Source organism: Malaclemys terrapin, chromosome 3 (genome assembly GCF_027887155.1).
Source record: "Malaclemys terrapin pileata isolate rMalTer1 chromosome 3, rMalTer1.hap1, whole genome shotgun sequence".
Lineage (NCBI taxonomy): Eukaryota > Metazoa > Chordata > Testudines > Emydidae > Malaclemys > Malaclemys terrapin.
This window is the reverse complement of record NC_071507.1, coordinates 149,661,547-149,685,363: the sequence shown is the minus strand read 5'-3', so window position 1 is coordinate 149,685,363 and position 23,817 is coordinate 149,661,547. Positions and strand designations below refer to the sequence as shown.

Sequence of the window (23,817 nt, the reverse complement as noted above, 5' to 3'; positions counted from 1 at the left end):
CTACCAACATTAAAAATCAATCGAAAACAGAAATGTATACTAATGTGTGTACATACAACTCTTTAAAAATGAAAGGCCAGATTCTTAGATGATGTAAATCAGTGTAGCCCTATTGAAATCAATAGAGTTATGCCAATTTAATCTCACTGAGGGTCTGGCCCAAATGTTTACTGCTACATAGTGAGTGATGTCTTTGGTAAACTGCTTCAGACAAATGTATTCATTAAATTTAATATATTTATAGAGTGCAAAAGGTCTCATTTTATTACACATATTCCATAACATAGTACACAGGCTATCTGTATCTTCAACAGAAGTCAGTTGAAATCAAATAACCAGCTATTATTGTATTTGGCCCTTGGCATCTGCCTTTTCCTTGGTTTACGATAGACAGTCACATACAGGAAATATTTGTTATTACTGAGCAGAAGCTGTTCTTTTAAAACAGAATATTTAAAGACCCTGAGAGTAAGAATAAAGGAATGGTGAATTGCAAAATTCAGAAGCATTTGCTTGCCCTTAAAATTAAATCTGAAGTTTACTTATTTCCCATGGAACAAGATCTAAGGGCTGGTCCACACTAAGCCCCCAGTTCGAACTAAGATACGCAACTTCAGCTACGTGAATAATGTAGCTGAAGTCGAAGTATCTTAGTTCGAACTTAAAGTTACTTACCGCGGGTCCACACGCAGCAGGCAGGCTCCCCCGTCGACTCCGCCTACTCCTCTCGCGGAGCAGGATTACTGGCGTCAACGGCGAGCACTTCCGGGATCGATTTATCGCGTCTAGACAAGACGCGATAAATCGATCCCAGAAGATCGATTGCTTGCTGCCAAACCAGCGGGTAAGTATAGATGTACCCTAAGTGTGGGGAATGCCATTTGTCTCTGGGAATTCAAATCAGTTGCATGCCATGGCTGAAGTGACAGAGCATGCTTTTCAGTAATGCTCAATCTCTGTGCTCAGAAAAGAAAAAGTGACTATGTTGATTGCACAGTTTTAAAACACCAAGAGTTTTAATGTTACACCCATCCAGAGACTTATATTTACTAATATACTAACTGTTGTGCCTCACAGAAACTCTTTGGTGACGTACTTCTAGCACCAACATCAGTGCTGAAACGGTTGCTTATTTCCATGTGGTCTGTCATCCACTTCTCAGTTAAGATAAAGAGACCAGCCTTAGCATAAAGTATTGGAAATGTGATTCCCCTTAACAGAGCTACTTGAAGGACCACTGAAGTGCTTTAATTGCAGAAATAGTTCAATATCTGAAACTACTAGCAGGATTCAGATTACAGGTATTAATTAAAATTACTGTTTGGAAAATAATTTCCTTATATGACGAGCTGTGTTCAAGATTCTCTTCCTCATGGAAGAGCTGGTGAAATTCCCATCACCTAAAGCATTATGAAGAATGCAGCCCCTGCTCTACTTTGTGTTGATGATATCATCAGCTCTTAGAGAAAGAACACAGAACCTTGAATTTGGTTCTTGGCAGTCATTTCCCAGATGCTAGTCCACTAATGGATTGAGCAACCGTTAGCACTACCTTTCCACAGATTCAAAGGGCCAAAGGATTCAGTTAGCATCAGCTCCTCCTGCCTTGCTCCAAGCCTCACTGGCTCTCCGTTTGTATGTGGCAATATAAAATAGCTCCTGTGTACTTGAGTGCTCTCAGACACAAAAAGTGAGCTCCCGCTGTCTCCGTGCTCATGAAGCTGAGGGCATGACTTGCCCACTAATGATTTAAAATCTTAGTCTTCTGCTTTTTTTTTTTTTTTTTTTTTTTTTTTGCAGTTCACCCTAAATTGCACCAAGGAATTAGTATTATTTGTATTGTGGTAGCTAGAGATGCCAATCTGGGCTCCACTGTGCTAGACATTGTACCCATATGCCCCAAGACAGTCCCTTCCCCCAAAGAATTATAATCTTAAAATACATTTCTGCAGACATCTTTTCTTTACATTTATTTTACATTCTTTACATTATTTATTTCCTTTTGGAAGGGAGCTAGGGAACGGTCCTGTGAATTACTATGTAGATCTGGGTTCTTTGCTGTCATATACCGTTTACTCTTAAGAAACTAAAAGGATCTCACAAGTATAACATTATCACAGTTGAATCTTTTGACCATAATATTATTGGGTGAGTTCAGTAATACTAGCATTTCAGGTCTATCATATCCAAGAATGATTACAATTCTCTTAGGTTTTTGCATCCATCAAATGGCAGCAGAACAAAAACCCAATCTGCCCTTTTAAGGTAATAACAATGGCAAGCAATCAGCGTTGCAGTTCAGGGAAGATGTTAAAATAACATCTAAAGGAACGTACTTAATTTCAGCCTCCTGATGTAAATGAAAAATTCTTTTCAAATATATTTTGATATTTGATGTGCTGCTAAATACTCTTCAATGCCATGACTTTGATAAGTTCCATATATTCAAAATTTTGTTGCTACAAATATTTGACATTTTAGATAGTCTGAGATGTTCTTGGAGAAAATTAGTTGCTCCTCCTGTGTCTTGTGTGGAGTCTGATTATAGAATAATATAGATGTCTGTATTGTATAGCAGATTTTATGCGGGTGCTCAGATGCCCCCATGATGAATGTGTGCTGGATACATGAAAACTTTTTCCTACAAGTCCACAACTGTTTCCATAAAACAAGCTGCCATGTAACTTTTCAGTGGGAGTAAGAATTGGAGAGGTGAAGCCCCACTGTGTGGAGGTGTGAATTCTCGTTCCACAAAATGGCGGCAGCAGTGCTGTGAAAGCTGTCCTTGCTCCTGAAGCCCAGACTGACGATGGAGAGTTGGGCAGAGAGATGGCAGGAAGTTCTGCACAACTTCCTGGGACTAGGGCTGATGAAAAGCAGGTATGGCTGGGGCAACAGTGATGCAGGGACAGCAGCTGCTGCTGCAGGGACCCAGCAGGATCAGAGCATCCTGACCATGTTGCCCTGGGGAGCCTGCTCTGCACTGTATATGAGACTCAACCAGAACCTCAGAAGGAAGGAGATGCCCCCATCGGTAGCTGAGGGCGTGAGTGGACAGATATGTGGTGCCCTTTATGTCCTGCATATCTGGGCAGCCTGGGACTGTACGTTATTTTGACCCCTAGAGGGAGAGCAGGGAGCAGTTCAACCAGAATCTGCAGCCGAGGAGTCAACCAGGGGCCAGACCCAGGGGCCAGTTGAGACTCATCAGAGAAGTCTGGGCCAGCACCGGGACTATAGCAACAGACACCAAACACAAAATAGACCTGGACTTTGCAATCAATGCTCACACACTAGAGAGACACGCTGGGGCATTTTGGATTCGGAATCTATCTGTTGCTAATCAAGATGACTGTTTGTACAAACTGAGTCTTTGTACTAGTCATGGCATGGGAGTGATTCCTGGGTATATTTCTGCTTCCTCAAAAGCAGTAAGAGAGGTCTCCACCCCAAGCCAAGTCTTAGTAAGAAAAATTGAAGTAGATGGCTAAGATCAAATAATTCTCCTTCTTGATCTAAACTTAAATTGTCAGACAATGGGAATGATTGTTGATACCTTATCAAATCCATTTTACCTAGACACCACATGTCACTTTTAGGGTACTATTAAATCACTACACTAGATTCTCAGAGAACATGTGGTATCTTACGTTAAAATATTTCCAAGTAAAGACTGAAGTTTTCTTCATTTGATTTATTAAATTCATTTTCCTCTTTTCCCATGCTTTCATTGAAAATCAAGCAACTGAAAGTGTCCTTTCTCATTGTCTTCTCCTCCCTTTTATTGACTGTTATGTTTTTAGAATGTATGTGAGATCTCTGGAGCACAGAGGTGGCACATTTTCAAAGATGCTCTGAGAAACCGTCTAAATATTCGTATAACAATGGCAGCCAAATTTATTAATTTTTCTCCTTATCTGAAAAAGATTCATTTTGGCAGTGATCTGGAAATATATGGGAACAATTTAACATCTGTGATTTATGTTTTCCTGCCTCTAATGTTTTATGACAGCTTTTTTTAAAGATGTACTTATTTGACACTCAGCCAGTGTTATCTGCTATGTCCTTGGGAATTCTGACCCTTTAAACCACAGTTGAATTTTTAACATATGCTATTCAAGGAAGGGGATCTTTTCTCTAAGAAGCTGTTTTGAAGTTCACAAACAACTTGGATGAAATGCTACATAAGCCTGCCCTTAAACTAGAACTAGACAATGCTACTGAATTCTGCTATGGCAGCAAGTACAAAGATAACATCAGTTTCTGCTCTGTGTGAGAAACCTGTGGAAGAAGAAAGTCACAGGAGAATTTTTTTAAAAAGAATATCAGGGTTGGAAGAGACCTGAGGAGGTCATCTAGTCTACCCCCCCCCCCCCCCCCCCGCTCAAAGCAGGACCAATCCCCAGACAGATTTTTACCCCAATTCCCTAAATAGCCCCCTCAAGGATTGAACTCACAATCCTAGGTTTAGGAGGCCAAGGTGCAAACCACCGAGCTAAACCTAACCTAAGATATAATATTGTAGCTTCTAAGACTTTCTTAGAACTTCAAAGGCTACAGAATCTGGCCCCTAAAAGTGATTTGCAAAGGGGGGAAATCCTGGGGTTTTGGTCATTTTTAGTACTGCTGTGGCATAAAGGAAGGCAGCAACTTGTTTTAAATATGGGTATTTTGCTTTTTTCTTATCTTGTTCTGAGGGAGCTTGGGGAAAGAAACATAGGGCTAGCCACTAAGTGTCCCATATTCCCTGCATCTGAATGGATTCTGGGACCATCTGCACAGGGCCTCCTGTGGCTTCATACCACCTCTGTGCCTCAGGACCCCCTCCTTCCAACTGCTTCCTGGCAACACAAGCTCCACTGGAGTCACACTGCCACCAATTTGTCAGCCAGCATCAACCCTAGGGACTAGCCTTAAAGGAGGATGCCCACCACAGGGGTTCCAGCAATGGAAAATGTGGGGGTTTATTATTATTAACTATAGCCTGGGGCTGTAATAACTGCCCTAGGGAATCTCCATGGGATCATCCAAAGGATGAGGCATTTCCGCTCAACCTCACCCTGAAGTGCCTGATGCTCTCCAGTCCCAACCTCTTGCTTCCTCTTCTCAACTCACAGATCCTTGGACCTATGGTGCAGCCTTTGCAGGGTGTAGGACAAGACTGGGTTCTGAGGTAGCTAATTCCCCACCCCTTCCCCTGATCTATGTGTGGAGAGCACACTCTGCATGAATCACTAGGGCATGATTAGTTATTAAATGAAGGGGGAGGAGGTAATTAACTGAGAAACTTGACAAACTTGAGTGTGCTTACTGGGGGATTTTTATTTTATTAACTTGAGTAGCACATCTCTCCACCATTATTTTGATTATGCATAGTAAAAATAGACACTATTGTATTACATATCTACCTATACATGGCTACTGAAACTGTCAAATTACATTAATTGGTACTTTGTTTCTTTATGCACAAACTAAGGGCTTGTCTTCATTACCGGGGTAAGTTGACCTAAGTTACGTTACTCCAGCTACATGAAGAACGTAGATGGAGTCGATGTAGCTTAGGTCAACTTAGGTCAACGCGGTGTCTTCACTGCATTGAGTCAATGGGAAATGCTCTCCAGTCGACTTACGTTACTCTTCTCGGGGAGCTGGAGTACCGTACCGGAGTCGACTGGAGAGCGCTCTGCTGGTCTTCACTAGACCCACTAAATTGACACCTGCTGCATCAACTGCAGCAGCTTCCACGGTAGTGAAGACGAGCCCTAACTCTGATAAATAATAAGCTTCTGCCTTCTTTAAAACTGCACATGAAAGTGCCTCTTTACTGTTGTCTTTCACAGTTATGGAATATCTTCAGTCCCTGTCATTTTAGTTTGGTGTCCCTTTCTGCTCAAAATCTTTGGTCTATGAGATTATTTTGATGAGATTTCATTTCAGCGCATCACCAGAAATGTTCTCCATTAAGAATGTGTTCTGAAAAGGCAGCAAGAATAATTGCACTGCTAGGAACAGAAGGAGAGTAGTGGTATGCAGGTAAAACCATGAGAAAGCTAGTTGTTAGAGTCAAAGTAAAAGAGCTAAGAGGCAATGCTGGTGTTGGGATGAACTGAAATGTTAGCTGTAGCTGTCAGCAAAAATGTTAAAGAAACAGCAGCTGCATCATACTGCTAGCAGAGGAGTGGAGCAATCCAAGATCCAAAATAGACTTCGGAGTCAGTGTTTTCTTCTAATGAACCCCATTAAGAGTCATGAGCTGTTTATTTTAGAGGCTAGTTTGACCTGGATGATAATGCTGCTGCTTTTAGAATGGGTGGCCCATAAAATATTTGAAATACAAATACAAAAGGCAGAACTATTTAAAGGAGAGGTTATGTGGGTATATTACTACACATCAGTCGTGCAACTTGCCTTACTAGTGATTCTCAGCTACTGTATCCAGGCTTCATTTTAATTAACATTAAGGATAATTAATTACTAATAAAAATGCAAATTACATTGCTCAGTTGAAGCACAAAGAATCGGTTTATTTTCAGAGATTGTAACATTTACTTGTCCTTTTTGGAAAAATATTTACAAAAGCATATCTTTCTATCTTTTTTGGCTGGCCTTATAGAATAAAAGAAACTGCCATTTTCTTTTGATCATGAATGCCAAGATAAATGTAATAAAGCCTGTGGGCTTTTTGTTGTTTTACTATTTAGAAAAACCTATGCAACAGCCCGATGCAGTTCTGATTGTCAAGCTAATGAAGTACTGCCAGACTGGAGATACTACAATGGGTCAGGAGACGTGGACATTTCTGAACTGAGGCCAAGGGAGCCCAGACACATCACAGAGGTGATGCATACATAACCTTTGGGAGAGGGCATGCTCAGTTGTTTTTCAGCACCAAGTAGCTGACTGATTCAAGGAGCAATCCTGATTCAAAGAGTGGCCTAGGTAGGAAGAAGGAGGGAGTTGTGCACTGTTCAGTTTCCCAAGGTTCGCTGCCAAGAAAGCAGAACAAAGAGGAACAAGCCAGAGTGGCTTAGTGGTCTAAGCTTCAGCATTTAAATTAGACTCACTGGACCAACAGGTCCAAATCTCAAGGTCCTTTCCTGGTAGATAGATGTACCATACAAGCTATTGTCTGGGGAACTTCTGATGACCTTTTGAAGACAATGTTCTCTGTGCACATAAAAAATACCATGGCTCTCTTCATAAGAATTGTGGTGTTGCCATTGTGTCCATGAGAAGGACTGCTTAACAGTTTGCAGGCTGGTTGGCTGGCAGCCACCCTCACTTAGACCTTGCTACATTTTAGTGGTACCCTATGGTATGCATACAGATTTATAGCATTTTTGATCCTTCAGAAAACTAGTCATGATGGGCTCAATTTTGAGCAGTCTGGAGCACTCATCACTTGAAGGTGAATTGTATATTGTGCCATAATGTTAGCAGGTCTGTTTCCAGCAGGGCACAGCCAATTCCCATTCCCCTCTCTTCTCCTTCTTACAACTAAATGTAATATCTGCCTGAGACCCTAATTTCTTTACTCTCCCCCTGCCCTTCCTTAGCTGCAGGGCTGGCTCCAGGGTTTTGGCCGCCCTAAGCAGCCAAAAAAAACAAAACAAAAAAAGCCACGATAGCGATCTGCGGCGGCAATTCGGCGGGAGGTCCTTCATAGAATCATAGAATATCAGGGTTGGGTGGGACCTCAGGAGGTCATCTAGTCCAACCCTGCTCAAAGCAGGACCAATTCCCAACTAAATCATCCCCCTTCGCTCCAAGCGGGAGTTAGGGACCATCAGGGCCGGCTCTAGCTTTTTTGCCGCCCCAAGCAAAAAACGCCGGGCCGGCCGGAGCAGCAAAGTGGGAGGGGGAGAGGGGAGGAGGAAAACAAACCTGCCCCCAGTTGGAGTGGCGAAGGGGAGCGGGAAACAAACCTGCCCCCAGCCGGAGGGGGGGAGGGGAAGAACAAACTGGCCAGCCGGAGCGGTGTGGGAGGGGAAGAAAAAAACTGGCCCGCCGGAGCAGCAAAGGGAGGGGGGGCGACAAACCGGCCAGCCAGAGCGGTGAAGGAAAGAAAAAACAAAAACAAAATACCTGCGGGGCGGCGGGAGCGTGGGTGCAGGGGGACTCCCGGCCCTGCAGACCCCAGGCAGCGGAGTGCACACCCCGGCTAGCGGGGGGGAGAGAGAGAAGAGGGGCGGCCAGGGCTTCCTTAAGCAGGGCGCTTGCCACGCAGCCCCTCCCGCTGCGCCTCCTGATGGGAGGGCTCCGCGCCACTCCGGTCGGCAGGCAGGGAAGGACGCGGGCTGCCCTCCCGGCTTGCTGCAGGGCGCTCTCCTCCTCCGCCCCCTACAGGGCAGCGGGAGCAGCAAACCAAAAAGAAAAAACCTGCAGAGGCGGCCAAAGCGGTAAAGCGCAAAAAAAAAAAAAAGGAAAGAAAGAAAAGGATTAGATGGAATGCCGCCCCTTGGAATCTGCTGCCCCAAGCACGAGCTTGCTCCGCTGGTGCCTGGAGCCGGCCCTGGGGACCGTCCTCCGAATTGCCGCTGAATAGCTGGATGTGCCGCCCCTCTCCGGAGCAACCGCCCCAAGCACCTGCTTGCCAGGCTGGTGCCTAGAGCCAGCCCTGCTTAGCTGTTCCTTCTCTCACCTATCCCAATGTCTCTTCCAGCTGGAAGGCTTCTCAAAGCTACAGTAGCTTTCATTGCTGGTCTAAAGAAAATTGTGAGCTCTCAGTGGTTTGCCCTCTGAACAGTGCTAGCTTGACAGCTATTGGGGGTTTCCACTTGTCCTGGACCTCCACCTTTTGTCTTTCTCTGGAGGGAGCCTCAGGACAAGGAAAGCCCTCCCACCCATGAAATCCAATGTGACTCTTTACCCGCTCAGAAGGATCTTCCAGATTTCTTGTTCCCAAGCCCCATGGTCTTAACCAGCTAGCAGATCTCTGTTGGAAGTGGCTCTCCTTGGTGGTAGCAGCAACAACTGCTAATTTGCAGCAGAGCCTTCACACTGATATCTGCCTTCTGCTGTGTCTCAGCAACTATGAGTGTGACCCCCGATCTGTTCACTCTTCGTACTGTGATTAACATGTGAACGTTGGACCTTCCTCTAAGCTCAGACTCACTCTCCCTTCTCTCTAGCAGCATTGCCAACCCCAAGCATTCAAACTTCAAGTCAAGACCTAAAAATTGAGGTTGGCTGGAAAATCATGACATCTAAAGCAATAATTTGGGGGTCTTTTTCCCTTCTGGTACTGGAATGATTAGGATTCATGTTTTTTTACCTAATTCCAGGAGTTGGAGTGCTAACAAAAATATCAAATATCATGGTACTGTACTTGTGATGAAATTGTGAGAGATGGCAATACTGTTTTAGCTGGACTGTGACATTTAAGCCGTTCTCGTCTCACCAAACTGAGCGCACAACTCAGGATGACAAGATTGTTTTACAGGAACTTTTTTTTTCCTCACAGGTTCATTGGTCCCCTTCCCTGATCCTCCATGGCAGTTTTTCCTCTGGCTTTCCAACTTAGTTAGTGGAACCCAGGCCCCTCTGGTTAATTAGGAACTTCTGTGTTCCTCTCAGCTACTGGGTTAGTCTGTCTTCTGTTGGCCAATTTTGCCCCCAATTTATTCTTTTCCTTCAGCACTCTCCATCTTGCACCAGATGGCTTTCTGGAGTGCTGTCAGTGATCTGCCTACCATAGTGCTCCCTTGTCTATAATAGGAAGTTTTAGAAAAAATGTCCACTGGTGCATACGCAGAGTCAGAGTGTAGAGGAGGTTCTGCTAGCTTCTGGTATTTTTACTACTGTACCATTGGTTGACACAGTAGTAAACCCACCGGTAGCTGCCCAAGGCTTTCCTATGCACCCCCTCTGCTGCAGCTAAGCCAGCTGATATGTTTTTCTAAGGCTTCTTAATGTTGACATTACTTAGTTTTTATTTGCATGGGTTTCCCTTATTGCAACATCATGGAGACATCTCATGTCTTCACTTCCCTTCTGTGCCCTTTCAGTGCTGGCTAACTAGCGGTTTTCCCTGCCTCAGAGCATAGGCTGTCCAGCCACACTTCATTCTGTCTCCCTCCTCTGAGGCTGCATGTTCTTATCCCTCTGATCAATCAGGTTCTCTGCCCTCTTCATGCTGTAGAATCTGCTTTCCAAGACGGAAGAGGTTTAAACTCTATTTTAGGCACAGTATTCGAACCCCTCAAACTCTTTAATGTATTTATCCTCTACCCTGCAAGGTAGGGAAGAAACGAGGCACAGACAGACTACGTGACTTGTCCAAGGTCTGACAGGAAATCTGCAGTGGAGCAGGGGACTGAACCTACGTCCCTCAATTCCCAGAAAAGCATCCTAACCGTAGGACCATCCTTCTCATCCATTATTATCCTGAAGAACTGATATCACAGGATGAAAACTGTATAAGAGGGATGGACTGTGCATTCAGAACTTAGGGTGAATAGATTGTGGAGGATCATCTGAATTTAGCAATGTGGCCCTCACTCACCAGGATATTGTCTCATTAACGGGAGCCACTTGTAAGATGCTTTGTCATGCCTCAAGTATCTCCACTTTAGTATCCTGAACTCATCGTTGAGCGATATCTAAACACTGCCCCTCTCTGCATTTATGCCTGGCACTGGAGCTAGCTTTAGGTATTGCTTGCTTCCTCTGAGGGATTTTTTGAGGTCACAGTAGCATTCTGTGGAACTGTTGTTCCTGGTATATTTATTTCATACCCAGCAATTAGGCCTTGCTAATATCTTGGATTCTGTATCTGTAAAACTCAGGCATAACCAGGACAGGTATTGAGCATTGGACAGCTAGTGGGTTTTATTTGTGATGCATCTTTCCTGTGCTTCCTTTGTGATGCTTGAGCTAAGGAGAAACTCATAGTATTTCAAATTTTTGCTTTTGCAACACCTTGTAGGGTTCTTAGAGAACTTTGCAGACATGATTGATTTATGCCTCACAATACTGTTAGATAGAGAAGTATTCTTGACCTCGTTTTGGAGATAGAGGCTGAAGAAGTGAGAGACTGACTTGCTCAGGGTGTCTTAGGAGGTATGCGGTAGAGTCAGAAATAGAATCCAGGATCACTCAAGGTAAGCTGTTTTTGTGGCAAAATCAGTTGATTGTATTACTGTCATTTAAGTGCTGTAAGTCTAAGCACCAGCAATACTGAGGGCACCCCCATGCCGCAGTCCTCTGGTCTGCTCTTATCTATTAGTTCTCTAATTTTTCCAGCACAAGTGAGTAGATTCCCAAATTTAGGCTTTCATTCCTTTGACCCAAGCTAAAGGGGCTTGTTCTAGAAAGTGTCGTCTCACACCGACATTGGTAAGGAATTCCCTCTGTGCTGGTTTGTCAAATCCCATGCACACCAGTTTTTGTTTTGGGGCCTTCAGCCCAAGGCTGGGATGCCTGTTCCTGGGACTGAGAAAAGGGAGTTTGGTTATCTGTTCCCTAGTATATACACTTTTTACTTCTCATGCCCTGGACCCTTTGCAAGAGCAGAGTGGACAGAGCAGTCCTAGATGCCCACATAGTTTAGGGGCCCTGTCTCCCAGGCTTACTGGATCTTGTATGGAGTACATATGAGCTCTTTCAATCTTCTCTTCTCTTTCAGAAGCCACCACCTCTATTCAGTGTCACCTTCTTTGAACCTCTTATCTCTCACAGTAGCAAATACGCCTGCTAAATAGCTGCATCCCTCAACAAAGAAGCTCTACTATGGTCAGGATGACCTTTCTATAATTGTTTGGACAGACATATTACAACCTCAGGTTCTTCCCTTCAACAATTCTGAGTTTTGCCAGGTACAACAAGGTCTTGGAACACTCGTATCAGAGTTGTTTCAGCTAGCTCAGCCTTCCAAGGTCCAATGGGCTTTTTTTTTTAACCATCTTTATACCTACAAGTTTTCAGTGCCCTCTTATACAGAGACTCCCTCACTTGAACCTGTCATCTGTGCTTCACAGGCTGTGGGGAACTTGTATGAAAAGTTCCTATGGAGCTGTTGATGGTGAAAGCAGGTCCTTTAGTAGTTATAGCCCTGGCTTATCTTATTAGATAATTAAGATCCCTAGTTATTGACTCTCCCTTCTTTATTTTTTCACAGGACTGAGACTTTTAGGAAAACTAAGGCTATGTTTGTTGTTGTTTTTCATGGTCCAAACAGAGAGGAAAAGGGACTCCTGGTTTTTAAGACTGCAATTAGTAGCTGATAGAAATCTTCTATAAAATGGCTTGTAGCAGATGGGTAAACCTTCTTTGCAGGCTCATTACAGTAGAAGTCTTTCTACTTCTTGGGTTGAGAGTGTGCTGGCCTCATCCCTTTGAAATCAGCAGGGCTGCTTCTTGGTCTTTGCTTCACCCCTTCACTAACCACTACCAAGTGAACCTAGACACATCTGCAGAGACTTTGAGCATAAAATAGTCAAAACTACTACCCAGGTTAATCAGTGTCGCCTCTGGGGACAGTGTTTGCCACATCTGCTTGCTATTCAGTTCCTCAGCAGGACAGGAGTAGAAGGAGATTTCAACATGGGAAGTTTACTCAGCCATGAAAGAGTTTTTCAGCATTCCCTTTCTTCTATCCAGCATCCCTGCTGCACTTCCCTATTTACATGTTCATTTTACACACACACACTCTCTCTCTCTCTCTCTCTGATAGTCCTGGTGTTTGGACTAACTGGAAGGATGAAAGGCGAACTCTGCTTCCATATATTTTCAGGCTTTTGATTTTCTTTACCTCCTTGCTTTCTGGTAGATGGCACCCTAATGTGCTGCACTGCAGGAGGGAAAGAAGTAGGGATGTACAAACTCCTTTAACATAAGCAATCTTCCCCTAAGAACACTTTTTAAGTGAATGAGGACAGCAAAAGGAAAAAACACAGCTTTCAACTGCTGTTGCTTTTTTGCCCTTATGTCATTTCTGTTAGTACTTAACAAAAAGGAAACAAATTGTTTCACTGTTACTACTGAAATCCTGAAACTGAGGCCAGAAAGAAACCCTGGACCTTCTCTCTGCTCTACTTTGTCTCTATGGCACAGTGAAGAGGATTGATTCCAATCTACTTACTGCTACTAAGGAGGTATCTCTCGTTCTACTATGTCCAAGCCTTCTTGATCCAGATATGATGGGAGACATGAGAGGAGTTTAGAGAAATGGGATTTGGGGTAACATTGTGTCTCACGTGTTTATCACCTGACTGTGATACTAGCTGGACTTGTCCTAACTTGTGGTAGCTACTGCTGAATCCAGCACTGGCTCCCAGTGCCTCAGTCTTGTGGCTCTGAAAGGGGAACTTGAAGAACCCCTACCAGCTCCAGACCTAGGAAACTTTGTTGCTGTGTGGCTCTGCATATAGGGGATCTCTCCATATTCTGCCCCCCTACAATCAACACTGCTCAGGGAACTCTCTGCCTGGCCTTTCTCACCCTGGGGTTAACAATTAAAATAAAGGGTATTTTCTTTTGTTTCAAAGAGTGTTTCCAGAGATGGCAATTGAACTCCTGACCCATTTAAACTAAACACTGCTCTACCCTGCTTTTGGTAGTGGGGAGCTTGCTCCTCTGGCGGAGAAATTAGAGGAGAAGAGAAGTGCTATGGGAATAAGCACTGTTATCTTTGAACTGAGTTGTGATCTCACAGGTGGTATGATCATAGTTACTGTTTTTTGACAAGTAGGGGTTTCTTCAGCATTTCATGTGTTGATTGTTTAGATAAATGAGGTTTTTGGATAACTGAGGCTTAGACAGAGTTTGAATGTACTTGAAACAACAGAACTCTGCCTAGAAGCTATTGTGAACCATTCAAGGCTAAACACAAATGCTTTGCCACTTTTTCATTTGTGTCCAGGACTAAGTCTTTTAATGGCACAGTTAGTCTAGTGAGCAATCTACATTATACAGTAGAAAGATAATAATAGCACTTGAGTCACATAGCTAGGTATTCAGGGGGCTTAAGAGTACTGTCTGCAATGCTCACAAACTCTGAACAGGAGAGCAAATCACATGGTTTTATTTTCTTTTAGTGTGTGTTTGTCAGTACAGTAACTACAAAGCTAATGGAAATTGCATCATTTCATTAAACATTCAGGTTGCTTCACTGAAATGCCATCATGAACTCACCACCCATTCTCCTTCCTGTTGTTGTCAAGCTGTTCGTCATTTAGTTACAAGGACGGGTACTAAAATAACTTTAGACATGAGTGCATTAGAACTATGACTCACATGTAAGGGTCGGGGGGAAGACCTTCTTTTCAAAGGCCTCTTGGATAAACAAGGCAAGTTAGCAGTAATTCAGTTGTGCTGATTTCAGGAATCTGTTGCTTTCAATCACATTAATTTAGTTTATATTTTCAAAAAAATGTAATCCATTTGATAAAGTAATGGAAATTCTTGTAGTAATGCTACAGTACCTTTTTACTTTCAGTGACACTCTTAAAACAAGTGAATAAAATTCTCTACTTACAACTGTTGTGATTGTTATGCCAGTAGAATCTAATTTTTTAGTTGTTTAATCTGTTAGTTTTATAAAGCAATTAAATATGAGTGTGTATATATATATATTTTCTCATGTATCTCTCAGTTAAATAGTTGAGAGGTTGAAGCAAAATAATAATAATAATAATAATAATCCACAAACAAAACAAAACCACACACCTCATCCCTAAATCCTATAGACTTTAGGGAAGAAAGATGCCCTTTAGATAAGAGACTTTATGGTTCTAAAATATGACTCTTACTCTTTTAGTAGAACAAACCTTAGAACAGCATTAATCACACAACATTATACAGATTGACATCCTTTCCCCCAAAAAGGAAGTGCAACAAAAGCAGCTCTTACTGAACTAAAGTGCTGCTGGGGTTTAAATCAAACTAGAGCTTACTGAAACTTCACTGTGGGTTTTTCTCTCCTCAGATCCCATTGGTTAATATCCAGATGGGATAGGTCACTTCATATATTATTTTTAAAGTTTTATGAAACAAAATGAAACTCTTCAGTTACTATACAGAAATCTTTTCAATTTACTCCCCTCCCCTTAATTCTGGCTTGCTCATGTCAGCTAAGCTGCAAGAGGTGGCCATTTAAGGGAAAAAATACAAGCTCCAGTTTATTTCCCTAGTTTGCATGTTTTTCTCCCACTCCCTCAGCAATGCATTCTGTGGTGCCAGATAGCATTTTTTAAAAGGAAAAAAACAAACACTTCTGATTAACTTTTAGCTGCTAATGGCACATCTGCAGAATCAACAAGGTTTCCATTAACACAGCCTATTTTCTCTGTTTTCCTCTCAATTCAGTAGTATTACAGTTAGCAATTTCCTGTTCATTGGGAAAATAAATAAGCAATAGTGTTTTATTGCTACACAACACTGATCTCCATACATATCATTTTTAAACCATTCTTTGATTGTTTTACTAACCATGGGGTCAGTTAAAATGTCTCTTGGAATGAAGGAAATTCATAAATTGCAGAAATATTATATAATTGTGCTTTTAAGCTATGTGTTCTCCATCTCTGAAAAGTGCTGAGCCCACTATGGTGGCTATTGCAATCTATATGATCTTATGAAGAAGTCGTCTTTGAATCTAGTACTTGTGGCTTTTACTTCTTCTGGATAAGATTTGGAGAGGTACACCAACAAAAGCATCAAGGCAAACGACAGATAAAATATCTTAAATGGAAAAAATCCCTTCATTCCCATTTAGTACAGTTTTATGTATGCACTGACTTTTTTCCCCCTGACCTGGTAATGAATAAAAGTCAGACAAAAGTACAACAGTATTTGTGGGGAAATGAAAATGATAGATCTAATAATTTATGCTTCCCCAGAGGAACACTATTCCCAAATACATTAGGCACACTGAAGTCTTCAGTTACAGTTATTAGACTCAATCCTGCTCCCATTGAAATTAATAGCAAAACTTCCATTGTCTTTCTTGGGAGCAGCATCAAGCCCTTGTACAAGAAAATATAGGTATAAGTACCCTGCCTCCCTTCCCCCACAACAGCCACAAACAATAGGCCATGGTCTGGATTATAAATAATTTATATTTTAGTATCACGAATTCTATAAGAACAGTAGCTGCTGAATGACAAGAGAGCTTGAAAAACCCTATTTCTTTTCTAGAAACCTGGCTTCCCTCCAGTTGTGTATCCCTGGAATTCAACAGCACTGCCATATTCCAAACAGGATTCGGAATATCAGTGTATACATTCCTCTGCCAGTTTTATGTGATGAGTGGATTCTGAAGTTTGTCAAATATATAAGTGGACGAATATTTTTAATGGTCAATGGGAAATAGATGAATGGAAATATCCCGATGGCAGATCTTCATTAACACATTAGGATAGAACTGAAAACTGAGTCTGTGATTCATATACAGAAGTGCTAAATGGGCTTTTTCACTTTAATGGGAACTTTATAAAATCATTGTCACAAACCATTTTCTGTTTAATTATAGTTCTTAATTCTTGTTCAGGGTTTTCAGATACTAAATTTCCTCCATGTCATTTCATGTTGGATTTTATACAGCTATCTTGCTGTACATGGTATTTTCAGACATGTAAGAGTACACAGTCCTGCCCCAAATAGAGCTGACAATCTAAACCAGGGATGGGCAACTATGGCCAGCAGGCCGGATCGGGCCCACGAGGCCATTTTAAGCCAGCCCGCAAGCCATACCACGTGGCTCGGCCCTGCTCCGGCGCTCCAGCCAAGGCGCAGGGTCGGGGGCTGCACCATGCGGCTCCAGGAAGCCACGGCATGGCCCCGCTCCAGCTCCTATGCACTCCAGTGGCCCCCTCCTGCACTCCAATGAGAGCTGCAGGGGCAATGCCTGCGGATGGGGCAGTGTGCAGAGCCGCCTGACCACACCTCCGTGTAGGAGCCAGAGAAGGGACATGCCACTGCTTCCGGGAGCTGCTTGAGGTAAACGCCGCTCGGAGCCTGTACCCCTGAATCTCTCCCCACACTCCTGCCTCAGCCCTTATCCCCCTCCCACTCTCCAAACCTCTTGATCTCAGCCCAGAGCACCTTCCTGCACCCCAAACCTCTTATTCCCAGAACCCACACCCCCTCCTGTACCCCAACCCCAATTTTGTGAGCATTCATGGCCTGGCATACAAGTTCTATTCCCCGATGTGGCCCTTGGGCCAAAAAGTTTACCAACCCCTGTTCTAAACTAATATGATGAGAAACAACAATAGACTATGAGAACGAAAGGGGAGAAACAGGAAACTAGGGGGAAAGTAAAACAGCTCTTGGGAAAAGATTATTTACAAAGAATTCATCTGCTCTATTTTTGTTTAATGTTCCTGTGGGGGAGTGGACAAATGTTTGTTAATAACTAAGCACTTAGACCCCACAGGCCTGGTTCTACTCTCATTGAAGTTAACGGCAACATTCCCCTTGGTATTAATCATATGGATTTGGCCTCTGATTCAGCAAAGAATTTAGGCATATGCTTAATTTAAGTAAGAGTATTTCCATTGAATTCAGTGGAACTACCCACAAGTATAAAGTTAAGCATGTGTGTAAATCTCTGCCAGATGAGGGCCCTAGCTTCTGCAGTGATGAGCACTATAGATAACCCATAGCTTGCTAGATTAGATTAATGTTTTAATATAGCCACTGACATAAGAGAGGAACCAGATAATACTAGAGCTGAGATTAACCACCCACAGAATGTAAGATGGGGGAGGTAGAGGAAATGACAGCTGATGTAGGCCGGGGCAGAACTACATTGAGCTTTGAAGGTGAATTCAAGGTCTTTGAGCCTGATGTGTAAAGTGACATGGTCAGAATAGCGGGCTAAGATGATGATTTTAGTTTTGTGTAGATTGAAGAAGAGAGGCCAAAAAGGAGGAAGTTGCTATAGTCAAGATAATTGAGCCATGAACCAGAGTGGTAGCAGTGGATATTGAAGGAAAGGGCTTGACAGTCTTTAGCACCATTATGACACCATTACTTTCCCAGTGGCCACAGGTTCTAGAGGCTCAAATAAGGATGCTGTAATATAAAGGACAAATAGATATGACTGAGAAAATGACTGTCTGTGCTTATGCCTACTTATCTTCCTAGATAATCTATTTGGAGAAAAATAAAGGCAACGCCAGAAGAACATTTTCTGTTCAATATAAAATGTAAGTTGGTTTCCATTCTGAAGAATAGTCAAAGCTATAAACAATCACAATGAAACCAGCTGTTGAATGGCTACATTGCATATTTCACAGAGTTGATTGGAAAATCCCAGAGCCTCTTTCTGGACACCTGTTGAGAAGAGTAATTTTAGCCTGCGTGCCCATTTTGAAATGGAAAGAGAAGGCAGAAGAATGTATAATCATGATTTTTCTTTGGATGGAAGGTGTCAGCAAACTATTTGGAAGTCCCTTCATTTGACCAAGTTTTGGGGTTAATAAGACTAGCTCCTCCCTCCCTCCCCCCCCAAAAAAAAGATTTATGGAGGAAAATTAAAATTACAATATAAAATGACATTAAATTAGTGGCATTTTCTCCCCAAGACTGTAGTTATCCATAAAATGAGAAGTGAATCTGCTGTTTCTTCTTAGCACTTTTAATGAATTATTTACCACTGTATTCAGGAAGAAAAGGACAAGATTTATTCTACTCTAATATCAATGAATATTAGAAAACAAAATTTAAACAATCAATATTTTCCACCCTACAGTTTTCTCTAGAAAAAAAAAATAACTTGCTCAAGACATATCTATGCTCTCACGAAATCTCAGAGTTTCCACTGCGAGCTTGAAAGAGGTCACAATAGAGCTGAAATAATGACCATTAACAACTTACGGGGTCACTAATTACCACTACATGCAAAAGAGTTTATTTCTAAACAAGCAATGTGCCCTTTTTAAGGAAATAATCTGGTAAAAATGTAAAACATGTCTTTTCAGAATTCTTTCCTGGCCCCAGCACTTCATCTTTTCCACTGTTTCACTGGCAGTTATATCCCTTGGCACTGCCAAGTCAGAATTGGTTTAGTGTATTGTCAGTTTTATCCAATTTGTAAACATTTCACAGCTGAACTGTGGTACTGACGTAATTTATCTAGTATGCCGGGATGCATCTAAAATCCATTTTGATAAAATAAGAAACTCTAAACTTCCTGCAAGTGTCTCAGAGTCAATACCTTGTGTGTCAAACAAGGTAGAGGACCCAGTCAACTCATTTCTACTGAGAGAATCCCAGACTACAATCTCTTGTCCATGCTAAAGGGATTTTTATTACTCCCCTAGTAATCTTTGCCTTCAGACCTTAATTGGTATGGTTAGTGGAATAGCTTTTGTAATGAGCACATATTCCTTATCCATAAATGATAACGTTCCCCTCTGTATAAAGAAAGCAGCTTTAGAAGGATCTGGGTTAGTTTTTATTTGACCAAGCTGCTTTTCTCAGTTTTGACATAGACTAATCACTCTAAACAATTCCTGCTTAAATTACTTGGCAGTTCATGAAGCTAAAGGATACATGTTTTGAACAGATTTCTCTTGAGCTGTTAGGGAAAAAGGTTTAAGTACTGACTGTCTTCTCCATTATTTATTTTGTAAAAGAAACAATCAGTTAGTGGCATGCAAAAAATTACACAGTTTAAGAACACTCAGGTACTAAAATTATAAGGACTTTTTAAGAAGGCTCTGATCTGCAGTTATCCAAGCAGCAATTTAATATCATATATATCAGAGTAGAAGCAGAAGCACTTAGAGCTGTTGTCACAAGGGCAGAACAAAATGTGCCAGGTGACACTAGTGTGCTTAGAGTTATGGAAAAAAAAACAGAAAAGTAGAAAGCAGTAGGTCACAAGAACATACATAATTCAGCCACTGTATGGCTATTTCCTCTGGCTTAGTACACAGGCTGTTTTTATAGCAGTTAAATTTCTGGCTGCTAAGGGACAGTAACCACTTTATTATTAAATCTTGGTATGTCTTCTGACAGTATGAGTTTACAAAAACAAATTTTGAAAGTCTCAATCCATATTCCTTTTTCATGTGATTACTAGCTATTGTCACTAGTCTTGTTTCAACCAAGTTTCAAAAAATGGTCTGAACAACAGTTTGATTCTCTGTTAAAACAGCAAAAAAAAAAAAAAACAAAAAAAAAAACCACGCTTAACTTCTTATTTTAGCTTTGCTTGACTGAATTTTTCAAAATCAGTAGAAGATTGATCACAGAAGAAAAAAAGACAAGCAGCTTTCACATGAAAATATATAAATCACATCTTACAAAGATAATGAATTGGAGTAGTTAGTTCATTCTTACCTGACAGCAGTAGGAACCTAGGAATGTATTCTGAAATGTCAGTTTGTTCTTGGTAGATCACAGCAGCTTGCTCCACACTACCCAGGCAGATTTAAGACTTGGAAAAGTGTCCAGTGCAGAAGCACCCACAGAGATAAGCCTTTTCCACTCTTCTAGGTCTTCCAGCAGTTGAAGTAGTGCAGAAAATAGGGTAGAGAACAGAAGAGGAACGTAGTTTCTCCTCACGGAAATCCCAGTCAGGAGAAATAGGAGGTATGCTCTGTCTGTCTCACACCCAGACTTTTGTTTAAAAAATTTTTCAACTGTTGCTAGGTGGTGTTAGGCTTTGGCAGTTTAGTTCTCAGATTGTATTTCCCCTCTTCTGCTCTCTTCACACACTGTTACAGCAATGACTTTGTTGAGCTCAGCTCCACTTGTTCTATATTTAACCAATGTTCTCAGCAAGTCAAGCCTGTCAACAGCTGAGAAGTTTGAAGCAGGCTTTATTGAGTTCCTCAGCTGCTGAGTTATCAGTGGATGTAGAACTGCATTGCCTGACTACTACATTAATGAAAAATTGTGGTGAAACTGTCAAATCTTTTTAATGCCTTCCAGTGACTTCACTGGAGTAATTGCTGTTTTAAGCAATACATAGAAGTTCTGTATATGGGAATATATTTTAGAATGGTAGAAAGATACTTGTGTTGATACTCATATTAACATCAAATCAACTTACACAGTAAGGAGTTTAATAAAACCTAGGATGTTTGTAATTTGAAAGGTATTCCCAGCCCTTGCAAAAAATAAATAAATCACACATTGGGAAAACATTTAAAAATATGTTTATTCTGAGTAAATGAGTAAACCATTTTCTGTTTGCACAGTTCAAATGCATCAAGCTGGCATGGAGATATAATGAAAGGCTTAGCTAGAAAGTGTTCAGAGTAACTTTTATTATGAATAAGACAGTTTCAACTGTCTTCTTCCACTTGGACATTGCTGTTGTGATCCATCCCTTCATTACCTCCACATTTGAGTATGTCAGCTCTCACTAGGGATAAAGGTGAAAGCCAGAAAAACTCCAATTTGTGCAACACACAACAGGCAAGAAAGAATCAGGTACACATCACACTAGTGCTCTGTCTCCTCATTTGCTTCTGGATCTAAATCATTGTCCTAGTTCTTAAAGTCCCTTAACAGCTTGAAGCCTGACAACTTTAGAGACTGCCTCTCTATCTACAAACCATTGAGACAACTATACTGTCCAGGGAAGGGAAACTGCAGTTGACGGAGTCCAGAGCATGGACTCGCCAGTGCTGGCGTGACATTCTCTGCAAATGGCCCCTAGCAGTAAAATGCTTCACCACAGGAGTTCAGTCTGAGCCCAGCCTGTTTTTAGAACACAGTTGAAAAATTCATCTCTTCCCAAAAGCCTTTCCCCAGTAACCTTCCCTGGCATCTTTCCTTGTGGTCTGAGAATGGGGAGAGAAGGAACAAACAATAGAGTGGAGAATAAAGGAGAAAGACATATTGGGGAAAATACTGATTCATTTGTTGTTAATTTGTTTACCTCCTACGTGCTAATCACTTTCCAGACAAGCTAGGCAAAAGAAAGGAATAGTTCCAACTCATAATCCAAGGAGTCAGACAGACAAGTATACAAGGCTGAAGGGGGACATGATAACAGCCATTAAGTACAGTATGTAAAAGATTGTTATAAAAAGGAGGGTGATCAATTGTTCTTCTTAACCACTGAGGACAGGACAGAAAAAATGGGCTTAAATTGTAGCAAGGGAGATTGAGGTTAAACATTAGGAAAAACTTAACTCTACAGGTAGTTAAACACTGGAACAAATTACCTAGGGAGCTTGTTGAATGCCCATCATTGGAAGTTTTTAAGAGCAGGTTAGATAAACACCTGTCTGGGATGGGCTAGTTAATGCTTGGATCATCTGATCCACTCCCCTGCACCAAAGCAGAACTATCAAGGTCCCTTCCAGTCCTGCAATTCTGTGATTCTATGATCATTACCCTTAGCTTGTGTTCTTGGTGCTTAGACCTCGTATTGATGGATTATAAATACTCTCTATGCTTAATGTGTCAAGTCAACTTTATTTTGGTGACCTAGTAAGAGCCAATACTTTCTCATTGTATATTTAATATTTGGCTTGGGTAGAGGAATAATAAGACTAGAATATAGTTAAGAATTTTTTCCACTAGTTGGTGGAATTAATCTAAGTATTAGAAGACATTGAAGTTAGGAGATTTGGGTCCTATTCAAAGCCCAGTGTCATGTGCTCACTCTTCGAACTTTGACAAATCAATACAGCAACATTTTAAAAGAAGCCTCAAATTTTGAGTGCCTCAGAGTTAAAATTGAGTTACCTAAAATCACCAGCCACTTTTTTTGAAGATTTTGGCCTTAACTTCCCTGTTAATGGGTATGCTACTGCCAATATTGCACTAACTACAATAAAGTTCAAGCAAACAATACACTAACACTGAATTCTTAAGAAAATTCAGCTTTAATCACCCCTTCTGCTTTAGGAGGTGCTACAATATGGGAGACCAATACAATCTCCCAGGCCAGTGGTTTGCAACCTGTGATGAAAATCTTCTGATGAAATACATCTGCTCAGCCTTGTGCAACTGCAACCTTAGCTGCCAGAAATGCACCATAAAGTAGTGTAGGAAGCCCTACAGGAATTCATGCCTCATTTGTAGTACTGTGGAAATTTGAACAAAGGAGTCTGAAGCAAACATGAAGATAGGTTGCAATGGTATGGTATAGGTTCACAATGTGAAACAAAGAAAAGCTGAGAACCTCCTACCTAAGTATACTGGGATATAAAGGAAGTATTTGTTTACATTTGTGGAATTATCAGACCCACAACCACATGAAAAGTTTGAACATATGGAAGCTGTTTTGTGTTTATTTTCAATTATTTATTTTATGGGGGAAAATGTTTATAAATGGATAGAGAGAACAGCAGCAAAACAAGCTACCAAAGGTAATAGTGGAAGAGACCTCTTGGCTGATCTACTAGCCCCACACCAACTGGAGGTAATAATATCTCCTAAACCAGCAACAGTGCCACTTTCTAAGATTCCTGTTTTCCATGGAAGAAAGCTAACAGAAAGGGATAAGCACTGCTGCTACAAAGCTTGCAATGGCAGTTAAAGATATGGCAGTTATTGCAATAGCAACACTAGAGGCAGGGGCCTATGCTGCATCAACAACAAAACTTGCTGCACCATTATCTTTTCCACCCACTGACCATGACTTTTATTCATATCTAATTTGTTGGGAGTCCACGATCAGCTCACTGCCTACTACTTAGCAGCACCCATTAAGGTAACTATGGGCCAGATTCTACCACTTATACTCATGTTAAGAAGTACTGTGCTTTGAGAGTATCTTGATTGATTTTGATGGGACTATTTGTGAAGTTGTGTACTACTCAATGTGAAGAAAGGGTGGCAAAATGTGGCCCTACAGAAATCAAGAAAAGCATCATAATCAATCACCGTCTTTGAATGTAATGT

General features: G+C 41.6%; 1 protein-coding gene across 2 annotated transcripts in view; it reads right to left on the bottom strand.

Moving 5' to 3' along the window:
- FILIP1 (filamin A interacting protein 1) overlaps window positions 1-20,717 on the bottom strand; it is a 156,830-nt gene extending 136,113 nt beyond the window's left edge. The window contains exon 1 of one of the 2 annotated variants that reach the window (XM_054022433.1): window positions 20,293-20,717. The gene's annotated coding sequence lies outside the window, so the exon portion shown is untranslated. The remainder of the gene's footprint in view (window positions 1-20,292) is intronic. The other variant, XM_054022434.1, reaches the window with a different exon arrangement.
- Between the last annotated feature and the right edge of the window lie 3,100 nt (window positions 20,718-23,817).